Genomic DNA, 17,060 nt, shown 5'->3' with positions numbered 1-17,060 from the left:
CTAAAACTATCTGTCAAGCATCTGCTCAAGACAAGTGAAACTTCTGCTCTAAGGTCTTAGTAAGCACATTAAATTGTTTATGAAACTGTTGGGCTTCATCCAATGATGAGCTTAGGAATATGAACTCCATTCGGGTACATCTATCCACAAGATCATTTCACTCACTGAGAGGAGCAGGCAAACCTTTATGTGCTCTAATATTTTGGACAAAAAACTTGTGACATCTTTCTCAGATCAATTCCTGAAGTTCCCTCAGCAGCTGGCATACCGTGCTGCTAATTTTAATAGGGCCAGCCACTTCTAATATCTTAACTGCATTAACATATATGACGAATCAGAGAGAAAATTAAAGCAAAGGAACAATTTTGTACACTTCCTGCACAATCTTGAATTCAATTATTTGTGGAGAGCCGGGTTGATATTGGCACAAAATTGTCTCTTTATGGTTAATCACATAAGCTCCACAGCCATTTTTGGATCCATCTGTAAAAATGTTTGGCGCCCCCTATATAGGAACACTGAAAGATCACGGGATGTTCTTTAAAGAAGGATAGCAAAGAGTGTTTTGGATAATGATTATCTATCTCTCCATGGAATCCACAGCATGATATAGCCCAATCATCCACAGTGCCACACAAGATCTTCATCTGCTGACCTGTATAGGGCACAATGATTGAGGTTGGGGAAACAACAAATTATTGTACGCACTGTTGGATCGCACTCAGGGCTAATCATGCAACTGCTGTATGGTAATACTCTACTGATCTAGCTGGAGAAGCCTTGGGATAAACCCAAAGCAGAGGACCATCTTGCCACAACAATACTGTGTGCTGCCTGTGGGTGGCTAGAATGCATAACACCCTCCTTCCATCGATGTAAAATTGTGCCTTGTAATCCTTTTTCAACCTTCTCTAAAGCTTCCTTTGCTTCATCAGTCAATTGTCTTGGAGATTACAAGGCCGAATCCACAACTAAAGTATTATACAATGGTTTTAATTCATTATTTGGTAATTTTAAATGACATCTGACCCAATTAATATCTCCGAGTAATTTTTCAAAATCATTAAGAGTCTTAAGATTATCTTTCCTCAATTCAACCTTCTGGGGGATAAAGGTATAAGGACTTAGTTTTGTTCTTAAATAATTTACAAAATTTCCCTTTTGCACCTTTTCTGGGGCAGTAATCAAATCCCCTACCTTCTAGCAATTTAACTAAATTTCCATATACTAAATCTAAAATCTCTTCATACTTTGCAGTTAAAAGGATATCATCTGTAAAATTGGGTGCAGGAAACTTCTGTCTTATTGGGGCAATGGCATTGCCCACAAAAAGTTGACACACAGAAGGGCTATTGGCCATACCCTGTGGTAAAACTACCCATTGTAGTCGTTGATCAAGTTCTTCATGATTGCATGATGGAACAGTAAAAGCAAATCTTTCACTATCTCTTGGACAAAGAGGTATGGAGAAAAAGCAATCTTTTATATCAATCACTACAACAGGCCAACAGTCTGGCAGAGAGGATAAAAGAGGAAGCCCGAGTTGCACTGGGGCCCATGATTTGCATCTGTTCATTAATAACTCGTAAATCATGCAACAGTCTCCATTTCCCTGACTTCTTTTTAAACACAAAAATTGGGGTATTCCAAGATAATACTGATGGTTTTATAAGCTTGGCACCCAGCTTTAGTTGTAGCAAACTTCTCAGAAGAAAGCAGCCACTGAGGAACCCAAACCGGCTCCTCTGTTTTCCAGGTAATGGGAACCCTTCTTCAGTGGCCCCATGGAAAAACCCAGGACCTGATTCCTTTCTCTCTGTTGGGCAGTTATAGGGTTAGTCATACCCTGCAGGTGTTTCCCTATTCCAATACCAGGAAAATAGCCAATATGTTTCATAATCTTTAGTGAAGTTTCAGAATACTCAGTGGTCAATTTGAAACCCATATCTTTCAGCAAATATCTCCCCCAAAGGGAAATGGGCAAATCCAACCCATAGGGTTGCATAACTCCTGAATGCCCTTCCTGATCTCTCCAACTCAGTTGTCTTGCCCTCATATCAGGAGCTTTTGTCTAATGGAGACCTTGTAATGTTTGAGATGAGGCCTGTACTGGTCTTCCAGAGGGCCAATCTTTCTTAGCTATTATACTTCTATCGGCCCCTTTATCCAACACTCCTAGGATCCTTTTACCATCTACCCTTAGCTCCATTACTGGGCGTTGGTTTAAACCCAAGGCTAAAAATGTAAGGTCGGGGACTGTGGAACGGAAACCATTCTCTCCTCTCCCTCTAGAGTGGGCTACAAATCTTTCATGAAGTCTAGGCAAAAGTAATATTTGGGGTATTCTGTCCCCAGGGGAAATGGTACCAATACCTTTCAGTGATTCTACCATGATCTTGACTACCCCAGTTTAATCTGGGTAAATAACTCCTGGATGGACATGTAGTCCTTTTAAATATGTAGATGATCTCCCTATAAGTAACCCTACTGGCCCAGGTTCAAGGGGTCCTTTAAAATCAGATTCTATCAACTAGACCCCCATTCAAGGTGTTAGTACAGGTCTGCTGGTGGAGCAGAGGTCCAGTCCTGTGGAGCACTTAGTGGCTCACCTTGTCCTCTCTGATGGCGAAGGGACGGCCATATCTCATGACTCTGTTATACGTCCTGATTCTCCACTGGCCCATATATTTGTAGGTCCTGGTGTCCTGGAACCGGCTGTCCATTTTTTGGACCTGCTCCACCAAAACCCGAGCTAAGAGGCTGCCCATTGATGTCTTTTACCGAGTGGCACTCATGAGCCCAATGGTTCCCCTTTTTGGACTTGTGGCACAGACCTTGTTGCCTTGGGCGTTGGCCAATTCCTGTACTGAATAGACTTCTCCTTTCTCAACATTGCCTTTTTAGGTGCACCTGTTGATCACACTTAACACACACTCCTGAACTTCCTCCTTTTCTCTGCGTCTTCTGCATAACAGCATCCACAAGTCCAGCATTAGACAAAGGTCCCCCTATTTCTCTACAGACCTTCATCCAAGCTTCAAGTCCCTTATTCTTGTAAGGAATGATAGCAGCTCGACATTCCTTTGTGCACTGTTCATAGGCCAACTGTTTAATCAACGCCATAGCCGTATCGGGGTCGCCAAAGACTCTCCCCGCTGCTTCCACTAATCAGGCTACAAAGTCAGAGAATGGCTCCATAGGTCGTTGAAGGATCTTGATTAGGTTTCCACTCACTTCTCCCTTATTAGGTAAGGATTTCCATGCCTTTGTTGTAACTTCTTAATCTGCTGGTAAACCTGTCCTGGATACCCTGTCTGAGCATTGGCAAAGCGTCCCTGACCCAGCAGCATATCTCTATCCCAGACAGACTGGCTGCCCCTCGCCCTGCTGCCAAGTTAGAGTCAGCGTGTTCATTGGGAAACTCAATAAGACAAGTTCTCCAATACAAATACTGTCCCAGTCTAAGACAGGCCCTAGTAAGTTTAATCCAATCACTAGGAGTCATGCAAAATCTGTGTCAGACCTCAACCTAAGCTATGGTAAATGAGGCCATAATGCCATAAGTATTACTGATTCCTTCAGGGACTTGATCACCTTAAAGTCTAAAGGCTCATGATACCTTTGTTGATTAGCATCCACATAAACAGGATAGGCCAGATTCACTTCTGTGCGGACTGGCTCCCACACTTCTGGACAGAATGGACTACCTGTTTGTTGCATGCCCAATGTCTCGCAAGAAGAAGCCGTGGCAACAGGATTCCTCTGCGAACAAGCCTTTATTGTACAGCTCTCTTGAACAGGGACAGTGGGACCTCAAGCAGCAAGAGTGCTCACCTTATATAGACAGCAGCAGAGGCTATGCTAATTGTCCTTCAGGGATTGGTGGAGCATGAATTACCTCATTAGCATTGTGCTGCTCCCTCATTAGCATATTACTAGCCAATTGATGCCGGGTGAAAACCCTGCACATGTACAGTGCCGTTGTTAACCACAGGAGGACCCCCTGCACCTGAAACTTTATTTTCTCCCTCTACAACTTTGCAGGGAGGAGGAGCTGAGGGGACCCTCCTACGGAGTTCGTCCACCATTTTAGACTTTTTCCTTTTCTTCTTCTTAATCTGTTTCGTCTGTTTCTTCCTCTATATCTGTCTTTTCTGAGTCTGTCTCCTTTGTACTTCCCTGGTTTTCTGTACTTTCCTCTTGAAGCATTTCATGGGCAGCTTTCCCCTTCTCTATAGTTGCCTGACAACATTTTTGATCCTCAGGACAACTATGCAGTAAATGCCACACTGGATGGACCCCAGGTCTTAGAGTCCCCTGTTCCAATGCAAAATCAAGGTCTTTCCCTATTTTTTCCCAACTTGCCACAGTAAGGTTACCAGAGTCTGAGAACCAGGGAGCAAAGACATGGCATTCACACAAAAATCTCTCTATGGTGCTCCTTTTTATTTTTAGTTCCTTATGCTCAAACAGCTCTTGAAGAGCCAGAAAAATTGGATGAGACTGTGAGGTCCTCAGGATCAAAACTTTCTAGGCTGCTGTGACTTCCTAAGCGTCTTCCTAATTTCAGTTTGTTTCTACCGAGAACTTACTTTTTAACTACCCTGAGAATTTATAACCACTTATTTCCCACGGTCCTTATGGTCCCACCTTACCTTGGGAAATTTCCAGCGATGCCCCGACTGCAAGAAGTTCTGATATCAGGAGGTCCCTTTACGGGTCACCACTTGCCGTGTCCACCCTCGACCAGCATGGAAGACACGAATAGTGAAGATCTTCTTCGACGAGTTTTACTCAGGAACGTTGATACAATTTTCTGACCACAGGGAACCCCCAAACCAAACTTAAATAGATAGTGCTGGCCAATCCTAGCAAGCCAAATGGGTCATGCAGATAGGCTTTCAAAATGCAGAATCTGGCAGGCCAGGTGGCATAGCCAAATAAGGAATAGTTTACTAAAAGGAGAGCTCACCATTGGGAGGGTGGAAGGCAGAAACTAGCACCAACTTAGAGTCCTGGCACGTCGCAGCTGCCTACAGTTGCTTTTAAAGGAATTTACAATAAGAAATTCAAATACAATATTCATTCAATAAAAGGTCTGTAGGGAAAATACTAGACTTTGGGAAACAGAGAAAACCTAGAAAATTGAACTGTATGTCATAGGAAAAAATCTGTGACATACAGAATAATAATATTCTCTAGAAGAATCTCCAACACTCCATGTTCCTACATCTTTATTACCCATGCCAAGCCCCTGAACAAGTTTCTCCATTCAGAACATGAAACCACTAGTGAAGCAGAGAGAAATCTCTAGAATTAGACAGATGGAGTACATAAAGTTTTCCACTGTGTCACAGGAGACATACTTTGAAAGTGGTTACTGTTTGACATGTAATTCAGAGAAATTGGGGAGTGATAATAAAGAGGATGAAGAGATTGGAAATGGGTAGAAGGATGCTGGCCTTCTATCTTGGTATAAAAAAACAAGGAAGAAATATGTGGTCCTTTGTAAAACTCAGAGAGCCCTTGGTAGGGGTTGAGTGGGATGGCTGAAGAGATAGCCTTGATCTGAGCTTCTATATAAGGGAATAAGGAACTGTGAGGCTCTTAGAAGCTTGTAGACTTCCCTGTTCTTATGGTTCCTGGAAGTCAAAGGGTTTATATCATTTATTTCTTTATTCCAAAAGCCAAGTGTTGTGAAGGGCACAGTTGTTTTCCTGAGAACTCATGACCTTTACACTTTTTCGCAAGAAGAAAAGGTCCTAAGGAAGAAGGGAAAAACAAGTATTGTGTCACTAACTAAAGGTAAACACATACATGCTTTGTATACCTATCATGCACTTTGTGTCTGACACTGATATTTGGGAGAGAGAAGTGCTTCTAGTTGGGACTTCAATAACTCAGTCATTCCACTAGTATTACTCTACCACTTCAGATTTCTGAGTCAATATTTGTGATGGCTTTGCAGCTTTCTTTTCTTTTATATCATTCATTTTTTTATATTTAAACAAAATTTATTGCTTTTTAATTAGATGTTTCTATATATACATTTAAAATATTATTTCCTTTCCCAGTTTCCTGTGCATAAGATCCCTACCTGTTCCATATCCTTCTTCTCTAACCAAACTTTCTGCCGCATGACATTGCCTTGAACAGGGAGACAAATTAGAGGGGACAAGGGCTTCTCTTTTCAATGTTGCCCAAAAAGGCCATCCTCTGCAGCATATGCATTTGTAGCCATAGACTACTCCATGTACTTTCTCTGATTATTGGTCTAGTTATAAAAATCTCTGGTTCATTGGCATCATTGTTCTTATGTGGTTTAAAGCACGTTCAGTTCTTCTAATCCTTTTTTTTTTAAATTTAACCACATGTCTGTTTTCAGTTCACTGGTTTGCTACTAGCATTCACTTCTGTATTTGACATGCTGTATCTGTGTCTCCAGTAAATATCTATATCCAGTTCCTTGCAGAATGCACTTCCTACCTTCATCAATCTTATCTAGTTTTTTTTTTTTTTTGGTCTGATGTATACATATATACTTTTGGTGGCTCTTACACCTATGAAGTTAATTGGAAAGTTAACATGGATTCTGACCAACTAGGTCAAGAATATAGAATTCAAAAATGACAATTTCAAAGAGACTCCCCCTGTTTTTATGAACCTATTGAAGTAGACTTTATTTTTTCTCTTTTATTCAGAGCTGGGGAAGGAACCGAGGGTCTTGCGCTTGCTAGGCAAGCGCTCTCCATTGAGGTAAATCCCAAACCTGAAGTAGACGTTTAACTGGTCCTCAGGTCATTCTTTTCCCTGCACATCATCCAGTATCTTACGTTTGGCCTGAAGAAAGAATCATGGTAAATCATCCTAAACCCTCAATTCTGGACATGGGAACACTGAACGCTAGAGAGTGTAGTACTGATATCAAATGGGACAAGAAACAGAATTCAATAGTCAATGTTTTCTTTGTTCTCCTGATGTCTGGTAATTTTTTGATAAAATAAGAATTTGGGAGATTACATTTGAAGTAGGTACACAGAATTTACACTATTATACTTACTCTATATCAGGGCCCCATATGTGAAAATATCATTGCAGAAAATGGTACTTGAAAACAGAATTTTTGAGATCAATTTCTGAGAAAAATTTACAAAGTCACCTAACAAGGAATTTACAATAAGAAATTGAAATACAATATTCGTTCAATTATACATCTGTAGGGAAAATACTGGTCATTGTGATACAGAGATAACCTAGAAAATTTAACTGTGTGTCACAGGAATGAACCGGGGATTAAAAATATTATCTAGGAACATCTCCTACACTCCATGTTCCTAAATCGTTTTCACCCATGCCACGCCCCACAGCATGTAACCACTAGTCAAGCACAGAGAATTCTCTAGCTTTAGAGAGAAGGTGTATATAAAGGTTTCCACTGTGTCATAGGAGACATACCTATAAAGTGCAAACTTGAATCTGGTCAATGTAAGGAAAGGTGTTCATCAGGTAGGCCATGACAGTTTTCAGTGACATCATTGTTAGGCATTCCCTGAAAACTCTCTTCTAACCTGGAGAGCACTAGATTCTTCTGTGATGTCACAAGTGTTGTTGTGACTGCAACTTCCTCTGAGATATTCTTTCAGTACTTCTAGGGTTTACTAATAGGCCTCTACTTCAGAGCACATTTGGGAGTGATAACAAAGACGATGAAGAGAATAGAAATAGGGAGAAAAAAGCTGATCTTCTTTCCTGGTATAAAAAACAAGGAAGAAATATGTGGTCCTTTGGAAAGTTCAGTGAGTCCTTTGTAGGGTTTGAGTGATATCGCTGAAGAGATAGCATTGATCTGAGTCTTCCACATAAGGGAATCAGGAGCTGGGAGACTCTCAGAAGCATTTGCACATCTCTGTTCTTATCTGGACTTCCCTGTTCTTATGGTTCCTTGAAATAAGAGAGTTTATATCATTAATTTCTTTATACCAAAAGCCAAGTGTTGTGAAGGGCACAGTTGTTTTCCTGAGAACTCATGACCCTTACTCTTTTTTTCAAGAAGAAAAGGTCCTAAGGAAGAAGGGAAAAACAAGTATTGTATCCCTAGTTCTGAATAAACTCCTCCACGCTTTGGATACCTATAGTACAGTTTGTCTCTCACACTGATATCTGGGATAGAGAAGTATTTGTAGTTGAGACTTCATCATCTCAGTCTTTCCACTAGTATTACTCTGAATAACACTTCAGATTTCTGTGTCAAGATGTCTTTTTACTTGGCAGCTTTCTTTCTTTCATATCATTCTTTTTTTTATTTTTTACCAAAATTTATTGTTTTATAACTGGATGTTTCTATATTTACTTTTAAAATATTATTTCCTTTCCCAGTTTCCTGCCCATAAGGTTCCTACCCGTTCCATTTCCTTCTTTTCAAACCAGCCTTTCTGCCGCAATGCATTCCCTTGAACTGGGAGACAAAGTAGGGAATACAAGAGCTTCTCTTTCCAATGTTGCCCAAAAAGGCCATTTTCTGCCACATATGCATTTGGAGCCATAGGTTAGTCCATGTACTTTCTTTGTAAATCTGTCTATTATAAGAAAGCGCTGGTCACTGGCATTGTTATTCTTCTCGGGTTGAAAGCACCTTCAGCTCTTTGAATCCTTTTTCAAAATTTACCAACAAGAGGTCTGTTTTCAGTTAACTGGTATGTCCCAGCATTCACTTTTGTATTTGACAGGCTGTATCTGTATCTCTCAGTAAATATTTATACCTGGTTCCTTGCAGAATGAACTTCTTACCTTCATCAATCTTATCTAGTTTGGTTGGCTGATGAGTACAAATATAATTTTGGTGGCTCTTACACCTATTTTGTCAAGTGGAATGTTTACATGGATTTTGCTGAACTATGTGAAGAATGTAGAATTAAGAAATGACAATGCAAATAGATTCCGTCCTGTTTTTATGAACGTATTGAAGTAGACGTATAACTGGTCCTCAAGCCATTCTTCTTCCTGCCCATCATCTGGTATCTTACATTTGGTTTTAAGAAAGAATCTTGGTAAAACATCCTAAACCCTCAGTTCTGGCTATGGGAAAACTGGAAGCTAGATAGTGTAGTACTGATATCAAATGGGATTAGATAACCAAATACAATAGTCCATGTTGTTTTTGATTTCCTGATGTCTGGTAATTTTTTTGTTAAAATAAATATTTGTGAGTTTATCATTTGAAGTAGTTTTACAGTATTTATGCTGTTATACTCACTATATAGCTGGGCCCACTTTGTGACAAAAATCATTGCAGAAAATGGAATTAGAAAACAGAATTATTGAGTACACATTGAGGAATATTTACAAAACCCCCTATCAAGGAATTAAATATAAGGAATTGAAATACAATATTCATTCAATTAAAGGTCTGTAGGGAAAATACTGGCCTTTGGGAAACAGAGAAAACACAGAAAATTGAACTTTATATCAACGGAATGAAACTGGGAATAAAAATATTATCTAGAGGGGCTGGGGATTTAGCTCAGTGGTAGAGCGCTTACCTAGGAAGCGCAAGGCCCTGGGTTCGATCCCCAGCTCCAAAAAAAAGAACCAAAAAAATATTATCTAGAATTATCTCCTACACTCCATGTTCCTAAATCTTTTCTACCCTGTCTAATTTTCTCCATTCAGAGCATGTAACCACTTGTGAAGCAGAGAGAAGTCTCTAGCTTTAGAGAGATGTGTTATGTATAGGTTTCAACTGTGTAACGGGAGACATACTTGGAAAGTGAAAATTCGAATCTGGTCAATGTAAGGAAATGTGTTCAGCAGGTAGTCCACAGCAGTTCTCAGTGCCATCATCATTAGGACCTCCCTGAAAACTCTCTTGTAACCTTGAGCTTCCTAGCTTCTGTGATGTCACAACTATTGTCGTGACTGCAACTGCCTCTCAGTTATTCCTTCACCAATAGGTTTTACTAATATTCTCTAATTCAGAGCAAATTGTGGTGTGGTAACAAAGAGGAAGAAGTGTTTGGAAATGGGGAGAAGGAAGCGGGCCTTCTGTGTTGGTATAAAAAATAAGGAAGAAAAATGTGGTCCTTTGGAAAGTTCAGTAAGTCCTTTGTAGGGCTTGAGTGATATCGCTGAAAAGATAGCCTTAATCTGAGCCTTATAAATAAGGGAATCATGAGCTTGGAGACTCTCAGAAACAACAGGACTTTCCTGTTCTTATGGTTCCTGAGGGATTATATCGTTCATTTCTTTATTCCAAAAACCAAGTGTTGTGAAAGGCACAGTTGTTTTAATGAGAGCTAAGGACCTTTACTCTTTTTGTCAAGAAGAAAAGGTCCTAAGGAGAAGGGAAAAACAAATATTCTGTCCCTAACTCAAGTTAATCATCTCCTCTGTGCTTTGGACACCTATAGTGCAGTTTGTGTCTGACACTGATTATTGGGAGAGAATATTCTTCTAGTTGAGACTTCATCATCTCAGTCTTTCCACTAGTATTACTATGACTATGACTTTAAATTTCTGAGCCAATAATTGTTATGACTTTGCACATTTATTTTCTTTTATATCATTCATTTTTTTTATATTTTAGCAAAATTAATTCCTTTTAACTAGATTTTTAAGTAGATATAAACATTTAAAATACTATTTCAATTTCCAGTTTCCTGATCATATGTTCCCTACGCATTCCATTTCCTTCTTCTTTTTTTTTTTTTTTTTTGTTCTTTTTTTCTGAGCTGGGGACCGAACCCAGGGCCTTGCGCTTCCTAGGCAAGCGCTCTACCATTGAGCTAAATCCCCAACCCCTTCCTTCTTCTCTAAACAGCCTTTCTGGCTCGTGACATTCCCTTGAATTGGAAGAAAAACTAGGAAGGACAAGTGCCTCTCTTTTCAATGTTGCCCAAAAATGACATCCTCAGCCACTTATTCATTTGGAGCCATAGGTCAGTACATGTACTTTCTTTTTATATTTGTCTAGTACAATAAAGCTCTGTATCATTGGCATAGTTGTTCTTATGGTGTTGAAAGCACCCTCAGCTCTTCTAATCCTTTTTTAAGATTTAGCAACAATATGTCCGTTTTCAGTGCACTGGTTTACTACCACCATTCACTTCTGTATTTGACATGCTGTATCTGTGCCTCTCAGTAAATATCTATATCTGGTGCCTGGCAGAAAGCACTTCTTACCTTCATCAATCTTACCTAGTTTTGTTGGCTGATGTATACATATATACTTTTGGTGGCTCCTACACCTAAATGTTTAAGTGGAAAATTATCATGGATTCTGGCCAAATATGTCAATAGTGTAAAATTCACAAATGACAATTTCAAATAGACTCTCTCCTGTTTTATTAACCTATTGAAGAATATGTTTAACTGGTCCTCAAGACATTTTTCTCCCTGTCCTTAGTCCAGTATCTTACTTTTGGCCTTAAGAAAGAATGATGATAAATCATCCTACCCTTATGTCTGGGCATGCAAACACTGGAAACTAGATAGAGTATACAGGAATGACCTGTGAATAAAAATATTGTCTATAAGAACTTCCTACACTCTGGACTTTTCTGTTCTTATGGTTCCTGGAAGACAGTGGGTTTATATCATTCATTTCTTTATTCCAAAAGCCAAGTGTTTGAAGGGCATATTTGTTTTCCTGATAAGTCATGACCTTTATACTTTGTCAAGAAGAAAAGGTCCTAAGGAAGAAGGGAAAAACAAGTATTGTATGCTTAGCTCCAAGTAAACTCATGCTTTGGATATCTATAGAGCACTTTGTGTCTGACACTGATATTTGGGAGAGAGAAGTGCTTCTAGTTTAGACTTGATCATCTCAGTCTTTCCACTAGTATTACTCAGACTACCACTTCAATTTCCTAGGAAATACATGTGATTACTTGGCATCTTTCTTTTCTTTTATGTCATTCATATTTTTTAGAGAATTTTATTGCTTTTTTTAAACTGGTTGTTTTCTATATTTACATTTAAAATATTAATTCCTTTCCCAGTTTATTCCCTTAAGATCCCTACATGTTCCCTTTTCTTACTTCTATAACCAGACTTTCTGTCCATTGACATTCCCTTGAACTGGGAGACAAATTATGGAGGACCAAGGGCATCATCACCATTTTTGCCCAAAAAGGCCATCCTCTGCCACATATGAATTTGGAGCCATAGATCAGTCCATGTACGTTCTTTGTTTATTGGTCTGGTATCCGAAGGCTCTGGTTTATTGGCATTGTTGTTCTTATGGGGTTGAAATCACCTTCAGCTCTTCTAACCTTTTTCAATATTTACCTACAAGAGGTCTGTTTTCAGTTCACTGGTTTGCTACTAGCATTCACTTCTGTATTTGACATGCTGTATCTGTGTCTCTCAGTAAATATCTTTATCCAGTTCCTGGAAGAATGCACTTATTAGCTTTATCAATCTTATCTAGTTTTGGTGGCTGATGTATATAAATAATTTTGGAGGCTTCTACACTTACGTTGTTAGGCGGAATGTTAACAAGGATTCTCCCCAACTATGTCAAGAATGTAGAATTCACAGATGACAATGTAAATAGACTCCCTCCTGTTTTTATGAACCTATTGAAGTAGACATTTAACTGGTCCTCAAGCCATTCTTCTCCCCTGCCCATCATCTGGTAGATTACATTTGGCCTTAAGAAAGAATCATGGTAAAACATCCTAAACACTCAAGTCTGGCCATGGGAACACTAGAAGATAGATAGGGTAGTACTGATATCAAATGGGAGTAGAGAACCGAATTAAAAAATCCATGTTATACTTTGCTTTCCTGATGTCTGGTAATTTTTTTGGTAAAAAAAAAGGATTTGGGAATTCATCATTTGAAATAGGTACACAGTAGTTACAGTGTTGTACTCATTCTATAGCTGGGCCCCCTTTGTGACCAAAATCATTGCAGAAAATTTAATTGGAAAACAGAATTTTTGATTACACAATTAGGAACATTTACAAAGTCCCCTATCAAGGAATTTACAGTAAGAAATTGAAATACAATATTCATTCAATTAAAGGTTGTAGAGAAAATACTGGCATTTGGGAAAGAAAGAAAGCACAGAAAATTGAACTTTATGTCACAGGAATGAACCTGGGAATAAAAATATTATCTAGAAGTATTTCCTACACTCCATGTTCCTAAATCGTTTCTACCCATGCTAAGCCCCTGGCTAACTTTCTACATTCAGAGCATGTAACGACTAGAGAAGCAGAAAGAAGTCTCTACTTTAGAGTGATGTAGTACATACAGGTTTCCACTGTGTTTCCTGAGACATACCTGGGAAAGGCACTCTTGAATCTGGTCAATGTAAGGAAGTGTTCAGCATGTAGATCACGGTAGTGCTCAGTGACATTATCATTAGAACCTGCCTGAAAACTCTCTTATAATCTGGTGACCCCTAGCTCCTTCTGTTGTCATGACTGCAACTGCCTCTCAGATTTTCCATCAATACCTCTAAGGTTTACTATTTGGCCTAATTCAGAGACAATTTGGAAGTGAGAAAAAAGAGGATGAAGGATATGAAATGGAGAGAAGGAAGCTGGCCTTCTGTCTTGGTATAAAAAAACAGGGAAAATTATGTGGTGCTTGGGAAAGTTTAGTATGTCCTTGTTAGGTGTTGAGGGGTAACTCTGAAGAGATAGCCTTTATCTTCGCCTTCCACATAAGGGAATTAGGAGCCGGGAGCCTCTCAGAAGCATCTGGACTTCCCTTTTCTTTTGCTTTCTGGAAGTCAGAGAGTTTATATCATTCATTCCTTTATTCCAAAGTCAAGTGTTGTGAATGGCACAGTTGTATCCCTGACAGGTCATGGACTTTATACTTTTTCTCAAAAAGAGAAAGTTACTTAGGAAGATGGGAAGGACAAGCATTATGTCCGCAGCTCAGAGTAAACTCTTCAATGTTTTGGATACCTATAGTGCAGTTTCTGTCTGATACTTCTATCTGGGAGAGAGAAGTGCTCTAGTTCAGATATCATCATCTTAGTCTTACCACTTGTATTACTCTGACTATCATTGTAGATTTCCAAGTCAACAGGTATAATTAGTTGGCAGTTTACTTTTATTTTATGTCTTTCATTTTTTAGCAAATTTTATTGCTTTTTTTAACTGGATGTTTCTATATTTTCATTTAAAATGTTATTTCCTTTCCCAGTTTCCTGCCTAAAAGATCATTTACTCGTTACCCTGGCCTTCTGCTATAACCCTCCTTATTACCCCTTGACATTACCTTGAACTTGGAGTCAAACCTAGGGAGGACCAAGGACTTCTCCTTCCATTGGTGCCCACCAAGTCTATTCTCTTCCACATATGCAGTTGGAGCCATAGCTCTGTCCATGTACATTCTTTGAATATTGTTCTAGTATCAGAAAGCTCTGGTTCATTGGCATTGTTGTTCTTGTAGTGTTAAAGCCCTTCAGCTCTTGTAATCTTTTTTTAAAATCTAAAAACAAGAAGTCCATTTCCAGTTTACTGGTATGCCACTAGCATTCACTTCTGTATTTGTATAATCTAGCTGTGTCTCTCAGGAAATATCTATATCTGACAGAATGCATTTCTTACCTCCATCAATCTTGTGTAGTTTCGGTGGCTGATGTATATATATGTACTTTTGTTGGCTCCTACAGCTATAATTTTAGCTGGAATTTTAACATGAATTCTGCGCATCTAGGTCAAGACTGTAGAATCAACAAATGGCAACACCAATTAGACTCCATCCTGTTCTTTTGAAACTACTTATATTGAGGCTTCACTGGTCCTCAAGTCATTCCTCTCGCTTTCCATCCTCCTATATCTTATGTTTGACTTTAATAATGAATCATGGTAAAATATCCAAAACCCTCAAGTATGGCAATGAAACACAGGAAGGTAGATATTGCGGAACTGATATCAAGTGGGACTAGAGAAACGAATTAAATAGTCCATGTGGTACTTTCCTTTATTGATGTCTGGTAATTTTTGGATAAAATAAGGATTTGGGAGTGTGTCATTGAAGTATGTATACAGTATTTACACTGTTATGCTCATTCTATAATTGGGCCACCTCTGTTGCCAAAAATCATTGCAGAAATGGAATTGGAAAAAAGAATTTTTGAGTACACATTCAGGAATATTATAAAGTCCCCTATCATGGAATGTACAATAAGAAAATATAATATAATATTCATTCCATTACAGGACTATAGGGAAAATCCTAGTGTTTGGGAAACAGATAAATCTGAGAAAATTGAACTAGACCTGGGAATAAAATTATTATCCACATTCATTTCCTCCACTCTAGGTTCCTAAATCTTTTCTACCCATGCCAAGTCCCTAGCTATCTTTCACCATTCAGAGCATGTAATCATTAAGGAAGCCAAGAGAATTCCCTAGCTTTAGAGATCAAGTATGTAAAGCTTTCCACTGTGTCACAGGAGACACTCCTGTGAAGTGCACCCTTGAATCTACTCAATGTTAGTAAAGCAGTTCAGCAGGTAGTCCATGGCAATTCTCAGTGATATCATCATTAGGCCCTCCCTGAAAAATCTCTTACATCCTGGAGAGCCCTAGCTTCTTCTGTGATGTCACAAGTATTGTCGTGTCTTCAACTGCACCTCAGAAATTCCTTCAGTACCTCTAGGATTTAGCAATTAGCCTTCTGTTCAGAGTAAACAGCCATTTGGGAGGGAGAACAAAGAGGATGAAGATATCAGAGATGGGGAGAAGGAAGCTGGCCTTCTGTCTTGGTATAAAAGTAAAGAAGAAATATGTGGATCTTGGGAAAACCCCCTGGGAAGATGGTTTAATTCTTTTGTTCTATGGGTTCACCAAGCTCATGGAGAAGATGCTGAACATCCTAAAGACCTTTTGCCAGATGGCAAAGTTTCTAGATACCCCTTATTAGATTTTGATGGTCCTGGGGATTGTATGGCTGATGGTAAATGTTTACCAGAATGAGTGCTAGAGCCAGATTGATGTTAAGATGCTTTAGAAGACATGGAAATTTTTTTATATACTTGGGCTAATGGCACAAGGTCTACATGATTTTTTTTCGATGTGGACTGCCCTTCAGACCTTTGTAAATATAAAAAAAAAGGTTTTGTATCTTTGAAGTCTAATTTGCACAGTGACAAATCACTTTGAGCATGGAGAACAATTTCTGGAGCACTAGAGAGGGGTGAAGAAATTCCCTGAAACCTAGGGCAGATGGTGAACATGCCTTTTCAGTTGAAGGAAGAGTTACTTGAGCATCTTGGGACAATATGGAATGTCCGTCATGCCCTTGTAAGGATTGGCAACTTTCCACAATTCCTTAGTCTTTTTTGAAAATTCCATGTCCCTTTGGGCAGATGGAGAAGGTGTGAGACGCACCTGAGTAGTAGTTCTAGCTTTTGGTGTCCCTTCGGCAGCAGAAGATGGCACAAGATCCCTTTTGGCAGAAGGGGGAAGGTTGAAACTGTCTCCCTTAGAGGAGAAATTTCTAAAGACTCCATCAAAAGGATAAAATCTTAACCCTTTGTTTCTAGAAACTCGATGCCTGTGGTCCAATTTGGTATACGGAGAATGTCAAGTATTTCTCCACAGAGTGGACATGTGAAATAAATCTAATTGGGTAGATGGGGATAGTTGTAAAGCATGCTGTTCAGATGCAGTAGATCCTACGACATCCTTCTCACATGAGGAAGGTCTTAATGTATCGTGTATATATGTGGAAATCCTGACTGTGATGTCAGAATGAGGGGAATGTATTAGAGCTACCTCTGAGATGTGACCTCTCCTACAGAAACAGGGGCATATGTGAGAGGTCTGAGACTCTCATGAGCAGATAAGGAGGTTCTAGACATCGTTGTGTAACTGTGTAAGTTCCAAGAAAAATTCCCTCTGCAGGAAAAATGGAAAGAGACTTTCATATTGAAGTATTGAAGTGTCAGGTTCCCTACCCTGCTTGATAGGCAAAACAGGTTCCAAGGCCCCTTCAGGAGATAAGGTAAAATTGAAAGGCTTTTAGGTATTTGGCAGGTGTTCTGGGTCAGTTTGTGGGTATAAAGAAGGACTGGAAACCCTTTGTGCATA

At 39.2% G+C, this 17,060-nt stretch overlaps 1 long non-coding RNA gene across 3 annotated transcripts; it reads right to left on the bottom strand.

The window, feature by feature from the left end:
* Positions 1 to 5,657: 5,657 nt before the first annotated feature.
* LOC134484585 (uncharacterized) lies at positions 5,658 to 15,397 on the bottom strand. Of its 3 annotated transcripts, XR_010062063.1 has the most exons (3): positions 14,571 to 15,397; positions 14,239 to 14,451; positions 5,658 to 5,762 (listed from the first exon to the last, which is right to left on the bottom strand). It is a non-coding gene; the product is annotated as an uncharacterized LOC134484585 (long non-coding RNA). The 3 variants fall into 3 exon arrangements; XR_010062062.1 differs by having other exon boundaries at positions 14,239 to 15,397; XR_010062061.1 differs by lacking the exons at positions 14,239 to 14,451; positions 14,571 to 15,397 and adding an exon at positions 7,456 to 8,944.
* Between the last annotated feature and the right edge of the window lie 1,663 nt (positions 15,398 to 17,060).

This window comes from Rattus norvegicus, assembly GCF_036323735.1.
Source record: "Rattus norvegicus strain BN/NHsdMcwi chromosome Y unlocalized genomic scaffold, GRCr8 chrY_unlocalized_13, whole genome shotgun sequence".
Taxonomy (NCBI): domain Eukaryota; kingdom Metazoa; phylum Chordata; class Mammalia; order Rodentia; family Muridae; genus Rattus; species Rattus norvegicus.
This window is presented reverse-complemented; position numbering and strand designations above follow the sequence as displayed.